The 18,906-nt window shown below is 47.2% G+C and overlaps 1 protein-coding gene across 1 annotated transcript in view; it reads right to left on the bottom strand.

Moving 5' to 3' along the window:
• Nucleotides 1–18,906, bottom strand: part of LOC126412396 (uncharacterized) — an 833,005-nt gene that overhangs the window by 275,409 nt on the left and 538,690 nt on the right. The gene's annotated exons all lie outside the window — the stretch shown is intronic.

The raw sequence follows: 18,906 nt of genomic DNA, 5'->3' as shown, positions 1-18,906 counted from the left end.
AATTCGTAAAATTGTAGTGCCTATCTGTTTGTCTCCAGAATGAGATTTTCACTCTGCAGCGGAGTGAGCGCTGATATGAAATTTCCTGGCAGATTAAAACTGTGTGCCCGACCGAGACTCGAACTCGGGAGCACTTGCCCGCGAAAGGCAAAAGTCCCGAGTTCGAGTCTCGGTCGGGCACACAGTTTTAATCTGCCAGGAAGTTTCATATCTGTTTGTCTATTTGAAAACGCTGATCTCCAAAACTACTGGAAGACTTTTCATGCGGTTTGCATAGGTAACTTGAGCAAAGCTTGAGGCACCATAAAGGCTTTATTTCACCAAAATCGGGTTACGAAAAAAAGATACTGTTATTTAAAATTCGCAATATCTGAGAATAAAGTTATTCTTTGAGCTGTTTATGTTTCTGTTTCAAACACAAGTATAAAAATGTTAACCTATGTAACCAAATCTCTGTTACAAGTAAAAATTGTTCTTCACGAAATAAAGCATATGTGCATCAAGTCTGTGCAATTAGTAAGTAGGTACAGGAAGTAATTTTTATAAAAATCAGAATTATATAGGGCGATTCAGCTGCCCCTACCGACGTCGTTTAATGCAACCCGCAACTTCATCCTGGCTTCCAAAAACTACAAGCGAGATTTTCATATTTTCTCGCATCGCTACACCCAGACTTTTAGACCTACAGAAGAAAATGTAAAGGACCTTTTTGTAGACAATTTAATGTATTTAAAATTTGTACTGGGATATGTTTTTGTTAGAGACCATAGCTTTCAAATTATTGAAGAAAATGTACTCCCACACCCAAACTCAGCCTCCACTCGTTAGGATTTCTAGTATCTGGTTCGTGCCACTCCTTCCTAGAACCGTAAAAACATTTGCGACGTTACGAATTATTTCCCACTTTCGACGTTTCGTGGTTTTCATTGACTCACTTCATTAGGCCACTGGCTTAGTCGATCACTTAAGAATCGTAAAATTGATGTTTGTGTAAATTTTAACTAACAATTTTTTGAACTTCAGCTGCACAAAATAAACAATCACATCGTTGCATTCGTCAGGCCTTCCGGCTACAAAGTTGCTGTGCTTGTAAGGGTTAAGTTTTGATCGAATTGTCAATGTAATTAATTTTAGCTTAACATTTATAAAAGTTGTTTTTCTTTCATTGCTCATATGGGCACGTTTAAATTAATAATTATATATATATATATATATATATATATATATATATATATATATATATATATATATATATATATATACACTCCTGGAAACGCCGGCCGATGTGGCCGTGCGGTTAAAGGCGCTGCAGTCTGGAACCGCAAGACCGCTACGGTCGCAGGTTCGAATCCTGCCTCGGGCATGGATGTTTGTGATGTCCTTAGGTTAGTTAGGTTTAACTAGTTCTAAGTTCTAGGGGACTAATGACCTCAGCAGTTGAGTCCCATAGTGCTCAGAGCCATTTGAGCCACTCCTGGAAATTGAAATAAGAACACCGTGAATTCATTGTCCCAGGAAGGGGAAACTTTATTGACACATTCCTGGGGTCAGATACATCACATGATCACACTGACAGAACCACAGGCACATAGACACAGGCAACAGAGCATGCACAATGTCGGCACTAGTACAGTGTATATCCACCTTTTGGAGCAATGCAGGCTGCTATTCTCCCATGGAGACGATCGTAGAGAGGCTGGATGTAGTCCTGCGGAACGGCTTGCCATGCCATTTCCACCTGGCGCCTCAGTTGGACCAGCGTTCGTGCTGGACGTGCAGACCGCGTGAGACGACGCTTCATCCAGTCCCAAACATGCTCATGGGGGACAGATCCGGAGATCTTGCTGGCCAGGGTAGTTGACTTACACCTTCTAGAGCACGTTGGGTGGCACGGGATACATGCGGACGTGCATTGTCCTGTTGGAACAGCAAGTTCCCTTGCCGGTCTAGGAATGGTAGAACGATGGGTTCGATGACGGTTTGGATGTACCGTGCACTATTCAGTGTCCCCTCGACGATCACCAGTGGTGTACGGCCAGTGCAGGAGATCGCTCCCCACACCATGATGCCGGGTGTTGGCCCTGTGTGCCTCGGTCGTATGCAGTCCTGATTGTGGCGCTCACCTGCACGGCGCCAAACACGCATACGACCATCATTGGCACCAAGGCAGAAGCGACTCTCATCGCTGAAGACGACACGTCTCCATTCGTCCCTCCATTCACGCCTGTCGCGACACCACTGGAGGCGGGCTGCACGATGTTGGGGCGTGAGCGGAAGACGGCCTAACGGTGTGCGGGACCGTAGCCCAGCTTCATGGAGACGGTTGCGAATGGTCCTCGTCGATACCCCAGGAGCAACAGTGTCCCTAATTTGCTGGGAAGTGGCGGTGCGGTCCCCTACGGCACTGCGTAGGATCCTACGGTCTTGGCGTGCATCCGTGCGTCGCTGCGGTCCGGTCCCAGGTCGACGGGCATGTGCACCTTCCGCCGACCACTGGCGACAACATCGATGTACTGTGGAGACCTCACGCCCCACGTGTTGAGCAATTCGGCGGTACGTCCACCCGGCCTCCCGCATGCCCACTATACGCCCTCGCTCAAAGTCCGTCAACTGCACATACGGTTCACGTCCACGCTGTCGCGGCATGCTACCAGTGTTAAAGACTGCGATGGAGCTCCGTATGCCACGGCAAACTGGCTGACACTGACGGCGGCGGTGCACAAATGCTGCGCAGCTAGCGCCATTCGACGGCCAACACCGCGGTTCCTGGTGTGTCCACTGTGCCGTGCGTGTGATCATTGCTTGTACAGTCCTCTCGCAGTGTCCGGAGCAATGACACCGGTGTGTCAGACCCACCATACTTGCTCCGGACACTGCGAGAGGGCTGTACAAGCAATGATCACAAGCACGGCACAGCGGACACACCAGGAACCGCGGTGTTGGCCGTCGAATGGCGCTAGCTGCGCAGCATTTGTGCACCGCCGCCGTCAGTGTCTGCCAGTTTGCCGTGGACGTGAACCGTATTTGCAGTTGACGGACTTTGAGCGAGGGCGTATAGTGGGCATGCGGGAGGCCGGGTGGACGTACCGCCGAATTGCTCAACACGTGGGGCGTGAGGTCTCCACAGTACATCGATGTTGTCGCCAGTGGTCGGCGGAAGGTGCACGTGCCCGTCGACCTGGGACCGGACCGCAGCGACGCACGGATGCACGCCAAGACCGTAGGATCCTACGCAGTGCCGTAGGGGACCGCACCGCCACTTCCCAGCAAATTAGGGACACTGTTGCTCCTGGAGTATCGGCGAGGACCATTCGCAACCGTCTCCATGAAGCTGGGCTACGGTCCCGCACACCGTTAGGCCGTCTTCCGCTCACGCTCCAACATCGTGCAGCCCGCGCGAGTGGTGTCGCGACAGGCGTGAATGGAGGGACGAATGGAGACGTGTCGTCTTCAGCGATGAGAGTCGCTTCTGCCTTGGTGCCAATGATGGTCGTATGCGTGTTTGGCGCCGTGCAGGTGAACGCCACAATCAGGACTGCATACGACCGAGGCACACAGGGCCAACACCCGGCATCATGGTGTGGGGAGCGATCTCCTACACTGGCCGTACACCACTGGTGATCGTCGAGGGGACACTGAATAGTGCACGGTACATCCAAACCGTCATCGAACCCATCGTTCTACCATTCCTAGACCGGCAAGGGAACTTGCTGTTCCAACAGGACAATGCACGTCCGCATGTATCCCGTGCCACCCAACGTGCTCTAGAAGGTGTAAGTCAACTACCCTGGCCAGCAAGATCTCCGGATCTGTCCCCCATTGAGCATATTTGGGACTGGATGAAGCGTCGTCTCACGCGGTCTGCACGTCCAGCACGAACGCTGGTCCAACTGAGGCGCCAGGTGGAAATGGCATGGCAAGCCGTTCCACAGGACTACATCCAGCATCTCTACGATCGTCTCCATGGGAGAATAGCAGCCTGCATTGCTCCAAAAGGTGGATATACACTGTACTAGTGCCGACATTGTGCATGCTCTGTTGCCTGTGTCTATGTGCCTGTGGTTCTGTCAGTGTGATCATGTGATGTATCTGACCCCAGGAATGTGTCAATAAAGTTTCCCCTTCCTGGGACAATGAATTCACGGTGTTCTTATTTCAATTTCCAGGAGTGTATATATATAATTTAATAAAAAGGAATAGTCGAATCAGTAGAGACGGAAAAAGGTAGAATATGGAGAATAGTTTGTGTAGTCTGAAATTTTTATGCAGTGGTAGGAGGTAGTGCCAAGAACGACGTACTAGGAATCTTCACCGGTGAGGGATGAGTGTGGGGCTGTAGCTGCGTTTGAAGATCACTTTTGTACTTTTCTCTTGAATAACTCGAAAATCGTGCTCCCCAGCGAAAACGTATCCCAGGGCAAAATTTAACTGTATTAAATTCCCCACAAAAAGGCCAGTTCCTTCTTTGGGTACGACTAAGAATCTGCGCATAGCAAGCCAGAGAATATGAAAATCTCGCGGTTAGTTTTTGAAGGTCAGCTATAACATTGCGGGTTGCATAGAGCGGCATCGGTAGGGACAGCTGAAAAACCCCGTATAAGCAAACTGACCAATCTATGAGTGGCATGACTAGCGAGAACTACTAAGAACAAAGGAAGACTACGTAACAGTGCTAAGCACGTGAAATTGAGTATTCAGTGCTTGAAATACAACATTCAGCGCAACAAACACCACAATGTATGACTGAACGCTGATGGTTTTCTTCACATATTCTCCGTTTCAGTTGAGGGAAGACGCTCAGTGGTGACGGCAGAAGTGGCATTAGCACAAAGGGCGCGTGCTCTGTTAGCTGAGCCAGGCGCACAGATAACGGGGCTCGCGACGCCACGTGCTGCCGAACTGACCACCTAGTCTGGATCCCAGCCTAGAAACGGAGCCGGCCGCTGCGACCACCGGCGCCGCGTCTGTCGACTAGACGGACTGCCCGTTTACCCGCGCGCGCCTTTCGCTCAGCGCAGAGCTGCATTCCTCGTGTGCGCGTCATGCTCATCACTCGAGAAACGATCACGCAGAAGGGGAGGCTGGCGGTTTCTCTGTCATCACCAACTGTTCCCGAAAAACATTTGACAATCCGGGAAAAAATAATCTTCCATTTCATGTTCCACCTGTTGCTAAATCTTTTGCGAATGGCGGGTGTTTTCAGAAAGTCGTCTCCATTTTTGTCTCAGCCTGGTCAGACGTCTGGTATCTGCAGTTTCGTCCGTTCCGGATTCGTCTTGTACACTGAAGTGACTGAGGTCATTGGATAGCGATACGCTCATGTAGAGATTGTGGTTGTATCGCGTACACAAGGTATTACAAGGCCAGTGCATTGGCACAGCAATCATTTGCACTCAGGTGATTCACGAGGAAACGTTTACGACGTAATTATGACTGCACGATGGGAATCAACAGACTCTGAACACGGAATGGTAGTTGGAGCTAGACGCATGGGACATTCCATTTCGGAAATCGTGGGGGATTTCAGATTTCCGAGATCCACACTGTCGACAGTGTGCTGAGAATACCAAGTTTCAGGTATTACCGCTCACCAGGAACGACGCAGTGGCCGAGCAACATTGCGTGAAATAATGGCAGAAATCAGTGTGGGACGTTCGGCGAACGTATCCGTTGGGACAGTGAGGTGAAATCTGGCGTTAATGAGCTACGGCAACAAACGACCGACGCGACTGCCTTTGCTAACAACACGACATCGCCTGCAGCGCCTCTCCTGGGCTCGTGACCATATAGGTTGGAGCCTACACGACTGGAAAACCCTCACCTGGTCAGATGAGACCCGATTTTAGTTGGTAAGAGCTGATGTTAGCGTTCGTGTATGGCGCGGACGACTCGAAGCCATGGACCCAAGGTGTCAACAAGACACTGTGCAAGCTGGTGGTGGTTCCATAATGGCGTGGTCTGTGTTTACATACTCTGGTCCAACTGAACCGATCTTTGTCTGGAAATTGTCATGTTCCGCTGCTTGGAGACAATTTGTAGCCATTCATGTATTTATGTTCCAAAACAACGGCTGAATTTTTATGCATGACAATGCGCCTTGTCATCGGTTTGAAGAAAATTCTGGACAATTCGAGCGAACGATTTGGCCACGCAGATCGTCCGACGTAAATCCCATCGAACATTTATCGGACATATCTTTTGTACACAAAATCCTACACCGGCAACACTTTCACAATTATGGAAGGCTATGGAGGCACTATTGCTCAATATTTCTGGAGGCAACTTCCAACGACTTGTTGAATCAATGCCTCGTCGAGTCTATGCACTGCGCCGGGCAGTAGAAGGTCCGACACGATGTTAGGAGGTATCACATCACTTTTGTGACCTCAGTGTATTTCACTCGGACTTCCTCGCATTTGCCCATAGAATTCACGCTTTCACTACCGGTGTGAAAAACAAAATGTTAATTTGTCCTCAACCCGAAAGTAGGTTTCGACACTACAGTGTTTTTTTTGTTGTGTCGCTTATTCCCACCTTTGAACTGACTTAACCATGTGCTAGAGAGTACAGAGATTTAAGATTAATAATCAATCTGAGTTTGAGAGAAATAGAAATATTCATAATACTACGAAGAAAAATGATCTGCATTATCCGTCAATGAATCTAACTTTGTCACAGAAAGGCGAGAAAGAGTCGTATGCATGTATTAAACCCTTTGACAGTCTATTCATGGAATTAAGATATCTGACAGATACCAGAAGTGTTTTGAAATGCACGTTAGATATATTTATCCTCAATAGCTACTTCTGTACCACAGAGCCGGCCGGAGTGGCCGAGCGGTTCTAGGCGCTACAGTCTCGAACCGCGCTACCGCTACGGTCGCAGGTTCGAATCCTGCCTCGGGCATGGTTGTGTGTGATGTCCTTAGATTAGTTAGGTTTAAGTAGTTCTAAGTTCTAGGGGACTGATGACCTTAGAAGTTAAGTCCCATAGTGCTCATGCCATTTTGTACCACAGAGCTAATCTTGAATTCAAGTAATTAGTAATTTTTTACAGAATAATCCTGTAGATGGCCAGCACGTATCATAATTTCTACGTTTATTCTGCTATGACTTTCCATAGTGTGGAGTTTTTCGCGGATATGATCTGTGCAACAGGTAAGTAACTAACAGTTTAAGGTGGACTCCAAACTGCGGGAAGCCTAGAGTTGTTCGCTGTGACAAATCATTTTCAGGGGAGACAAAAGCGTTAAAAGACAGAAAAAGTCCTACGATCGGCCGGCAATCGAACTCCAGACCTTTGGATTTGTGGTTTGACTCTTACCTTCCGACCTAATGCTATTACTAGTGAACGACAGTTTCTTTTCGCTTGGCTAATGTACTTTTTTTGACATAATCCTCTTTTAGGACAATGCATTTCATCCAACTTACGTCTATAGAAATCAATCCGTCCGCGAAATTACACTCTGGAAAGTGCGCAAAATACGCAGAAAAAGTTACCGTAATCACTTCAGTGGAGTCTATATGCGTCCTGGCAAAAGTTTTCTGAGGTCATAGCCTGTCAAACTTCATAAGTTAGGAGCATGGTTCAATAATACGTTCTTTACGTCCCTTAGTCTTCCTATTGCTAAACATCCTTTGTGGGTACGTACATTATCTTTCTAAAACATTTTTTCTTTTCATCTCAGATATCTCCTTGCGTGTTCTCTCTCTCTCCCCCCCCCCCCCCCCCCACCCCTCCATTCGATAGTAATGACTTATTGTTGTACCCTTGGCAAGCATGTCAGTACAAAGAACACACATCGTATTCCACTGAACACTGCCAAAATATTCACGGTAGACAAAAATCATTTCAGCTTTCTTAGTACAGGCCCATCAACATTCACTCACTGCATTAAATACCGTTTCATTTCTGCCTTGTGGAACCGCCTGAACTCCACAACAAACTGTCGGATTAAATCGAGTTATTCATTTTTAAACTGTTCAATCGTTGCTGAGACCTTCCTTTCTTCGTTAACTTTTAGACAGTACTCAATAGTTACAGAATACACTATGCACCAACTTCTTTGCATTACACTTCAACCACGGAATCCTCCTCTGAGACTATGAAATGAGTGCTGTCGTCATTCAGATGCCGATAGAACTACTTTGCCCACGATCTCTCACCAAGGTCACTGAGATGACTTCTTCTCGTCTGAAGCGAACTGCCTCTCTGCCAAACTTTTTGGTCAAAGTTGGATTTCATATCCCTGTGGTCATTACAATGACTCTACTGAGTTAAGTGCTCGGTATCTAATCTACAGCCGACATTTCTGAAGACGATATGCTGAACCATTGGACACCCATAATCGAGACATCATCCTTTGTCGCGTATCTACCGCAGCAGCTGTTAAACATATTTCTCAGACAGAGGTAAACTCCTCACTATAAATTCTGTTCATTGCTGCGGTTGCTACTCAGCGACCTGAAATTTCGACCAAAATGTGTGGCAAATACTTTGGAAATACAGTAACAGAGGCCGTCGGGATAATGTCCAGTCGGAATGGAGCCTCTGACAACAAGTATGTTACGTCATACTTCTTGGAGACGTGGAACAGCCGACCACTGCTCAGTGAAGGCCACTTGTTTTACAGGTAGCTCGGGATGCCCCCTCTTCTGCATCGCTGCTTACGTACGAGGAAAAGCTACGTATTTGCTTATTTTAATCTGCCACATTCATTCCCGAAGATACGTTCGTGGAATTTTTTTTTTACAGTTCTCTACGTGGTAGATCGCGGAATCAGTTACGTGACGTTAGCAGATCCCGCGTGCTAACGGTGTGCTTTCTGGTGTCCGGCTGCTGTTGTTTCCAATTTTCTGCACGATATTTCGGCAACCGATCCAGTCGTCTTCCTCAGATGCAGCTGTTATCATGCGTTCTCGCTGCCTAGGTACCACCCTGACTGCAGTACTGTTCATGTCGAACTCGGCTATAAATTGCAGCGCGATGCCAATAATACTTCACAGCCTGTTTGGAGTCTGGGCAGCGACAACACGTAATAATAGCTGCACCTGCAGAGGACGACTGGGTCGGCTGTCGAACTGTTGTGCAGAACAGTGGAAACAGCAGCTCGGCCCGAAAGCACACCATTAATCTAACACGCCGAAAAACCTGGGATGTCACATTCTGAGCGTTTATTGCTATATTCATGAAGGCAATAAAATACACTGCAGTAACTTTCAGTGCTGTTAATAGTCAACGAGTATTTCGCTGTCGTCTGTATCCCACGTAAGCTAAATTTTCCTCTATTCACTAATTATTTACTACTTGTCTTCTCGATGTATACAAATGTACACGCTTGTTCTCTATCGTAGCGTTCGACGCAGTTGTTTCAGGTTATTGTTTTGCGTTTCAGTGAATTTTGTGCTTGCACTTTATGTAACAGAATATCTTTGCTTCTGCGTACTCGTCAAACAACTCCTGTAAAATATAGTGTGGCAGGTATCATCGGCCCCAAAAAACTGAAATTTAACTTAAGGTATTCTTGAAACTTTCAGGCAAATTAAAGATGCGCGCGGGACCTTTTGCTTTCGCGGATGACTGCTCCTACAGTCTGATTTGTCCGCCACGATTCACAACCCGTCCTCACAGTTTCACTTCCGTAATTACCTCTCACTTACCTCAGATACTTCGCGGAACCTTACATGCATAGCTCGCTGACTGAGCACTCCTAGTTCCGAAACACCGCACACTCCACTGCTGATAGAACCATTCTAGAAACAAGCCAATCTGTCTGTATCTGTAGTGCGCTACACACTTCATACATAACAATAACGTGCTGATATGAACTGAATACCTCAACACATAGAGGAAACCAATCCTCAAAAAATGTGAATAAACTTGTTTTACAGCATCTCTCTCTCTCTGTCTCTCTTCAACAGGCAACACCCATTAAAAATTGTACATTAACGCCCCGTCGATGAATAGTTCACTAAAGATAGAGCGTAGTACCCAACGTTATACGAACTAATTCACTTACGTCAGTGTTCTTATGTTTTTGATTCAATCAGTCCTTAGTGTAAGCCACCAAACAGGCTGGCCACGCGATATTTTAACCCAGATTCCTTGCTGATAATTCTGACTACTGATGCGAGGTATTTCATCTGCACAGGGAAGAAAATGTGAGTTTTCGCGTATTTTCGACGAATCTTCTCTATACAGGGTGTCCATAAAGTCCTGCTATCATTTAAAAAAATCGTGGCTTGTTGTAAATTGTTTACCAGCTCTCGAAGCTTTTTTCCTTTTTTCTGTGTTGCAGTTTGACATGGAGTGCATCACAACGGCGACATATCAGGAGGAGGCGCAGTGTGCCACCTGGTACACAGAATCCAAATCTGAGACAATGGTACTGCGGAATCAAGGTCGTCAGTACAGGAGGGCACCACCGGCAAAAAGAAGCACGATGAAGAGGTTCAAAAACTTTAAAGAGGCAGGAAGTATCAAAGACCTTCCTAGAAGCGGATGTCCCCCTTATGTCTTAAGCACGTGTTGACAGGATGCAAACTGCACTTCAGCGCAGCCACCAGAAGTCAATTCGTCGTACATCACGCGAATTGCAGGAAGCAAGATCAACTGTTCGTAAGCGTTGCATAAGAGTTTACAGCTTTTAGCGTGCGAAGTGCAAATGATACAATCATTGCAGCCAAACCGTCGTCTTCTGCGGCATGTTTTCGCATGTCCCAATGCTAGCCTCCATAGACGCTGGCGATGTCTACCTGACAAAGTGCCTGTTTTCAGATGAAACTATTCTCCACATTTCTGAAAATGTGACCCATCACAATATTAGAATTTGTGGCTCCGGAAACACTTTCGTGACATCCCGAAGCTTATGTTTGGTGTCATTTAAAGCACGACAATGTGATAGGGCATTTTTTCTTCGCAGAGACCTGTGGCCGAGAGGTTCTAGGCACTTCAGTCCGAACTGCGCTGCTGCTACGGTCGCAGGTTCGAATCCTACCTCGGGCATGGATGTGTGTGATGTCCTTAGGTTAGTTAGGTTTAAGTAGTTCTAAGTCTAGGGGACTGATGACCTCAGATGTTAAGTCCCATAGTTCGTAGAGCCATTTGAACCATTTTTCATCGCAGAGAAAAAGCATAACGGGATCTGTTTATATATAGACGCTGAAACACTTCACGCTACCACAAATCGAAGAGCTGCTGCAGTCCATCATCTCCCAGCGTGATGGTGCCTCCCCATATTGGGGTTTGAACTTGTGGGATGCGCTGGACGTCACATTTACTGATTGGTGTCGCACACGCTTCCGCATGGAACACATGGGAATAGGCATCCGTCACGTAGAGAAGCAACTGAAAGAGTTGAAATAAGTCGCCAAGTCCAGATGGATTCCTAATTCGGTTTTAGAGAGAGTACTCTGCAGCATTGCCCCCTTACCGTGTCTCGAATCTCTCGCCCAGTGCGAAGTCCAAAGAGACTGGAAAAAAGCTCAGGTGACTCCTGCGTCTAAGAAGCGTAAAAGAACGGACCCGCTTAATTACAGACCAATATCCTCAACATCTGTTTTCTACAGAATTGTTGAACATATTTTGAATTCGCACTCCGTCTTCAGGCCTCAAGTGGCCCATCGGGACTATCCGACCGCCGTATCATAAGGATATCATGAGGATGCGGATAGGAAGGGCGTGTGGTCAGCACACCGCTCTCCCGGTCGTTATGATGGTTTTCTTTGACCGGAGCCGCTACTATTCGGTCGAGTAGCTCCTCAATTGGCACCAAGAGGCTGAGTGCACCACAAAAAATGGCAACAGCGCATGGCGACCCGGATGGTCATCCATCCAAACGCCGGCCGCGCCCGACAGCGTTTAACTACGGTGATTTGACGGGAACCGATGTATCCACTGCGGCAAGGCCGTTGCCCATTTTGAATTCGAATACATTAAATTTCCCTGAGACAGGAAACTTTCTGCCCACAAATCAGCACGGATTTAGAAAGTATCGCTCCTGCGAAATTCACTTGCCCTTTCCTCAGATGTTAGGCTACCAACCATAGATGGCAGGCAACAGGAATATTCCTAAATTTCCGGAAAGCGATTCACACGGTGCTCCGCTGCAGACTGTTGACGAAGGTTCGAGTATACGGTTTCAATATGTGAGTGGCTCGAAGACTTTGTAAACAACGGAACCCAGTACGTTGCCCTCGACGTGAGTGTTCATCAGAGGCAAGGGTGTCGTTAGGAGTCTCCCAGGGATATGTGACAGCGTCGCTTTTATTCTCTACATGTATAAATAATTTGGCGGCCAGGGTGAGCAGCAATTTATGGCTGTTTGAGGATGACGTTGTGGTTTAGGGGAAGGTGTCGTCGTTGAGTGACTGTAGGAGTATGCAGTATGAGTTGACAAAATCTCTAGTTCGTGTGATAAATGCCGGCTGGCACTATATGTAGGAATATGAAAGTTAATGCAGATGGTAGGAAAAACAATCGCGCAGTTTTCGAATTCAATATGAATAACGTCCTGCTTGTCACAGTCACGCGGATTAAACACCTAGACGTAGCGTTGCTAAGCGATATGAAATGAATCGAGTATGTAACGACTGCAGTAGAGAAGGCGAATGGTTGATTTCGGTTTATTGGGAGAATTTTAGGAATGTATGCTTCATCTGTAAAGGAGACCACGTACAGAACTCCAGTGTGACGCATTCTCGAGTACTGTTCAAGTGTTTGGGATCCCCACCAGGTCGGATTAAAGGAAGACATCGAAGGAATTGGGAGGGGTGCTGTTATATTTGTTACTGGTATGTTCGGTCAGCAGGCAAGGATTACGGAGATGCTTCGTGAACTCAAATGGGAGTCGCCGGAAGGAAAACGACGCTCTTTTCGCGAGGCACTGATGCGGAAATTTAGAGAACCGACGTTTGAGCCCGATTGCAGAACAATTCTGCTGCTGCCAGCCTACATTTCGCCGAAGGACCACGAAGGTAAGATGAGAGCAATTAGGACTCGTACGGGGACTTTTAGACAGTCGCTTTTTCCTTGCTCTGTCTGCGAGTGGAATAGAAAAAGAGATGACTAATAGTGGTTCGTGATACACTCCGCTATGCACCGTACGGCAGCTTGCGGTGTATGTCTGTAGACGTAGATGCGGGTGGGTCGTGCCTTGGTCGCAGCGTATGGCCGCCGCGCTCTCCCGATATCACTCCACTAGATTTCTTTTTTGTGTGGTTATGTCAAGAATCGCACATACACAACACAGTCAGTCGTAGTACTTCACGCAAGAATCAATGAAGTAATGATAATGATGTAGGCCGAAGCATTGAATTAAAGCCCGTACGAATGCAAAGACTTAAAACCAGGTCTTCTTTCTAGACAGGTCCGGTAGCTCATACTCCACACTGGCACTGTGGTCACGACAGCTGCACGGACTATACTACTACGTCTCTCTCTCCGATACAAATTGGAGCTCTCTCATCAGTCTATTGCTATTTCCCTTTAAACTAGACGAGGCTCTCCAGTATTGGAACAGGAGAATGTGTCGTCCTGGAAACATCTCTCACGTTGGGGCTAAGCCATTTCTCCGCAATATAATTTCTTCCACGAGTGCTATTCTTCTGCGAAATTTTGAAGGCTGGAGACAAATTACTGGCAGAAGTGAAGCCGTGAGGACGTGTCGTGAGTCGTGCTTGGATAGCTCAGCCGACAGAGCACTTGCCGGCAAAAGCTCCGATTTCTTGGACCGGCAGACAGTTTTAATCTGCCAGGAAGTTTCATTAAAATAGCACGTTAGTACTGAGAGAAAGTGGTTGATCCTGCCTGTATCTCAGACGTAGGTGACATATTAATCGTATACAGTTGATGTTCCTGAGATATATTGAGTCTCACCTTCATCTGTGATAATGATCCACGCCGAAGCAATGAATTAAAATTTGTACCAGTGCCGGGATTCGAACCTGTCTCTCCTGCTTACTACGCAGATGCGCTACCTCTGATGGACTGAGGCGTGAGCCGGAATTTGTGCCAGTGAGGGAGACATACCAGGCTAGTTTGTAGAGGTGTGGTAGCTGTAGTGGAGTAGCGGCTATGGCATGTGCCAACTAAGCAGGAGAACCGCATTCGAATCCCAGCACTCATACAAATTTTAATTTATTGCTTTGTCTTACGCCACTGTCATAGATATAGGTGAGACTCAATACGTCTTAGGAACATGAGCTGTATTTGATTAATAAGAACTATTGGTGCTGCATTTCTGGCCCATACACGGATGGAACTCGAATATCGCACAGATATTCTAATAGCAACGAATGAAGCATACACTGAAATTCTGTAGTAACAGAAAAAAAGTTTAAGAGCTGCGTTTTACAACACACCATGGTGCTCTATCTCTAATAGTTTCCTAGTAACTAATGTTTTTTAAAATGACAGTGGAGTTTTAAGAACATCCTGCATCTCAAGGTAGTAGGAGACAATCAGTGTAGGATGTATGACTGACTACACACTGCCTGGAGGGAAGTAACAGGATTCCAGGATATCCTGGCCATCGATGTCGCCTCTGGCTGCAGCTCCCACGCCCGGCGAGCGTGTAACGCTGGATATAGCGTAGGCAGATAGGGGGCGGGCGGTCCTGTGGCAGAGGACAAAAAGCGGGCCACGCCGCTTCCTGCGTGCGTCACGGCGCGTCACGATGCGTAGCTCCTGCTGACGCCGCCGGCTGTGGGGACGGCGAAGGCGTAGCGCTGCTGCGTTAGGATGACGCCCGTCTGCTCGCTGGACCCCACTGTCGCTATCTGCGCAGCCGATAGCGTGGCGGGAATGTTTGAGCCTTTCCCAGAAACAGTCACGCTAAATGCAAAAGGAATGAGGAAACAGATGGGCAGGCGCCTTCAAGACACCCTACTCGCAGTTGCTGAAGTACTGCGTTGCCATCTAGCTGGAACTGTTTCTGTCGCCGAAGGACGGCTCCTAGAAACGAATAACGCTGCCTTCCACGACTGTGTGTATTTAAACGCTGTTGCTGAAGCTCTGTTCGAGGTGTGACGACTTGTACACTGAGGTGGCAAAAGTCATGGGTAGCAATATGCACATGTACAGATGGCCTTACTATCGAGTACAGAAGATATAAACGGCACTTCATTGGCGGAGTTGTCATTTGTACTCACGTGATTCATGTTCAAAATGTTCAAATGTGTGTGAAATCTTATGGGACTTAACTGCTAAGGTCATCAGTCCCTAAGCTTACACACTACTTAACCTAAATTATCCTAAGGACAAACACATACACCCATGCCCGAGGGAGGTCTCGAACCTCCGCCGGGACCAGCCGAACAGTCCATGGCTGCAGCGCCTTCGACCGCTCGGCTAATCCCGAGCGGCACGTGATTCATGTGAAAAGGTTTCCAACGTGGTTATGGGCTCACGACGGGAATTAACAGACTTTGATAGCGGAATGGTAGTTCGATCTACACGCATGGGACATTCCATTTCGGAAATCGTTAGGGAATTCAATATTCCGAGAGCCACAGTGTCAAGAGTATGGCGAGAATACCAGATTTCAGCGATTACCTCTCACCAAAGAAAACGCAGCGGCCGGCGGCCTTCACTTAACGACCGAGAGCAGCAGCGTTTGCGTAGAGTTGTCAGTGCTAACAGACAAGCAACACTACGTTAAATAACAGCAGAAATAAATGTGGGGCGTTCGGCGAACGTCTCCGTTAGGACAGTTTGGGCGAAATTTGTGCCAAAATTTGGCATTAATGGGCTATGGAAGTCGACGATCGACGCGAGTGGTGTTGCTAACAGCACGACATCGCTTGTAGCGCCTCTACTGGGCTCGTGGCTGTGTCGGTTGGACCCTATATGACTGTAAAACCGCGGCCAGGTCAGAAGAGTACAGATTTCAGTTGGTAAGACCTGATGGTATGGTTCGAGTGCGACACGGACTCCACGTAGCCGTAGATTCACGTTGTCAACAAGAGATTGCGCAAGTTGATAGTGGCCCCATAATGGTGTGGTCTGCGTTGACATGGAATGGTCTGGGTGCTCGGTCCATTTGAAACGACCATTGACTGTAGCAGACCATCTGCTGCCATTCATGGATTTCATGATCCCAAACAACCATGTCATTTTTATGGGTGACAATGTTCCTTGTCACTGGGCCACAGCTGTTCGTGATTCGTTTGAAGAACATTCTGGACAATTGAAGCGAATGATTAGGCAACCCGGATAGCCCGACATGAATCCCATCGAAAATTTGTGGGACGTAACTTGGGGCCAGTTGGTGCACCACAAAATCCTGCATTGGCAACACTTTCGCAGTTATGGACGGCTCCTGGGGCAGCATCGCTAAATATTTCTGCAAGGGACTTCCAACGACTTGCTGAACCCGTGCCGCGTCGAGGTGCTGCACTACGCCGGGCAGGAGGTGGTTCGACACGATGAGGTGTTCCATGACTTTTGTCGCTTCAGCGTAAACGAAGGGTGTATATTGTATATTAAACCGGGGACCTAGAAGCGACGGAGAGGCTTCGCCCCGCCGTAGCCCTCAGTGTTTCACAACCCCACATCAGGCCACAGCAGTCCACCTACCTCATCGGTGCCCCACACCAAACACAGGGTTATTGTGCGGTTCGGCCCCCAGTGTCATGACAATGCGACAATGAGGCAAAATTTGAAAAGCCAAAGAAGCAGTCAGCTCCAGAATAAGCATTGGCGTCGCCGTGGAGCACAAGCTCTTACTGAAACCGCGAGAAAGATCAGCTTATCTTTTCCTCAGAGTAGCCATTTCCTCAAATCGACAGTATTTAGTGGTGATTCGGTACTAGATAAAGTTCTCAGAAGGGCATCTTACACAAATAAATACGAGAGGCATTCAATAAGTAATGCAGCACATTTTTTCTTGGCTCACTTTGGTTGAAAAAATTCGGAGTTTGTTGGGGACATCGTGCAATATTCCCGCTTCATCTCGTATAGGTTCATGAAGTCTCGATATGTGTCGGTGCTATACGTAGCCTTCAAAACGGCGTCTGCAATGGAGGTGCATTCCAAGCAGCGAACTGTCATTGAGTTTCTACTGGCGGAAAATCAAAGCATCGCAGATATTCATAGGTGCTGGCAGAATGTCTACGGAGACCTGGCAGTGAACAAAAGCACGGTGAGTCGTTGGGCGAGGCGTCTGTCATCATCGCAACAAGGTCGCGCAAACCTGTCCAATCTGCCGCGTGCCGGCCGGCCGCACACATCTGTGACTTCTGCAATGTTGAAACCTGCGGACACACTTATTCGATGTGATCGTCGGATCACAATAAAACACCTCGCTGCGCAACAGGACGTCTCTGTTGGTAGTACCGACGCACTCGTCCACCTGTTGGGGTACTCAAAGGCGTGTGGCCGCCAAACAGAAGATCACAGAAGATCATCAAGAGCAACGAAGGATCATCTCTGTGGAATTGGTTGCGCGTTACGAGGCTGATCGTGACCTTTTTTTTTTGTGAACGTCTTCACAGGCAATGAAGCATGGGTTCATCACTTCGAACCGGAAACAAAACGGTAATTCATGTAGTGGCGCCACATCACCTCTCCTCCAAATAAATAGTTCAATGCCGCATCCTCATGGTGATGGTCTGCTGGGACTCTGAAGGGTTTATTCTGTTTGATGTCCTCCCTCATAGTGCAACGATCAAATCTGAAGTGTGTTGTGTTACCTTCAGTAAACTGAAGAAACGATTTCAGCGTGTTCGACCCGACAGAAGTGAAAGCGAACTTCTTCTCCATTACAACGCAAGTCCTCTCAAAAGATCGCGCACCTGACAGGAGCTCACAAAACTTCATTGGACTGTTCTTCTTGATCCATCCTACAGCCCCTATTTCGCACCTTCAGATTTCCATCTGTTTGGCCCTATGAAGGATGCACTCCGATGGAAGCAGTACGTGGGTCACTGGGAGTTTATTGGTACAGCAAGACGTTGGATCCCACGTCGATAAGTAGAGTGGTACCATGCGGGCATACAGGCCCTCCCAGTAAGGTGGCGTAAAGCCGTCGCATTGAATGGAGATAATGTTGAAAAATAGGGTTTTTAGCCAAAAAATGGGAAATGACATGGTGTATCGGAATTCAGAATAAAACCAGACTGCTTGCAGAAAAGAATGTGTTGCATTACTTACTGAACGCACCTCGTAACTAACAAGAAAGGTAGTGTCAAATACTGTTTTCTGTATTGCATCAAAAAACTTCAAAGGAGGACAACTATCTGGAAAGACGAATAACGTTTCGATATGGAAAGTATTGTAATATCCAGAACTCTGACGGAGAATTGCGCGGAAAATGTGCAATGGGTGCAACAAACTAAGTGTTCAGACTTTTCTTTGCCATCGATGTTAACGATTTTCCTTTCACCACGTGCCATAAAGAAGTATATGTGAAAGAAGTAGCTATGTAAAAAATTACATGGGTGTGGAATTAAAGAGACTAGCGAGGGGGCTAATGATAGCGCGTATAACTGAGGAAATTAAAGGAAACGGATAAAAACAAACTTCCGATCAAATGGGTTGTTTAGTGATTTATGATCTTTCTAAGCTAACTATAGCCAACTCAAATCCATATCAGTGTAACGTATGACACACTTGTCTTCGAGTCGTTTCCTGGCCTATTGAAGAAACTGAATAAGATTGAAACACTGTCAAAAGACGGATCATATTTGGTGACAAGCTGTACGTTATTGTAAACAGGGAAGTTCCTGTGCGCCGCTAGAAAGCCGTGCGCTGTATTCAGGACCAATGACTCAGGAACTTCCTACGATGGACCGTCTACGCACGAGTCACGGAGCTGACTGCGTCATAGGCTATCAGACAGAACAGTCATCTACATCCATAATTGAGTCGTTAACTGTGTTCTCCGTAGTACAACGTCAAAGGAAAACT

This window comes from Schistocerca serialis, chromosome 1 (genome assembly GCF_023864345.2).
Source record: "Schistocerca serialis cubense isolate TAMUIC-IGC-003099 chromosome 1, iqSchSeri2.2, whole genome shotgun sequence".
Lineage (NCBI taxonomy): Eukaryota > Metazoa > Arthropoda > Insecta > Orthoptera > Acrididae > Schistocerca > Schistocerca serialis.
This window is presented reverse-complemented; position numbering and strand designations above follow the sequence as displayed.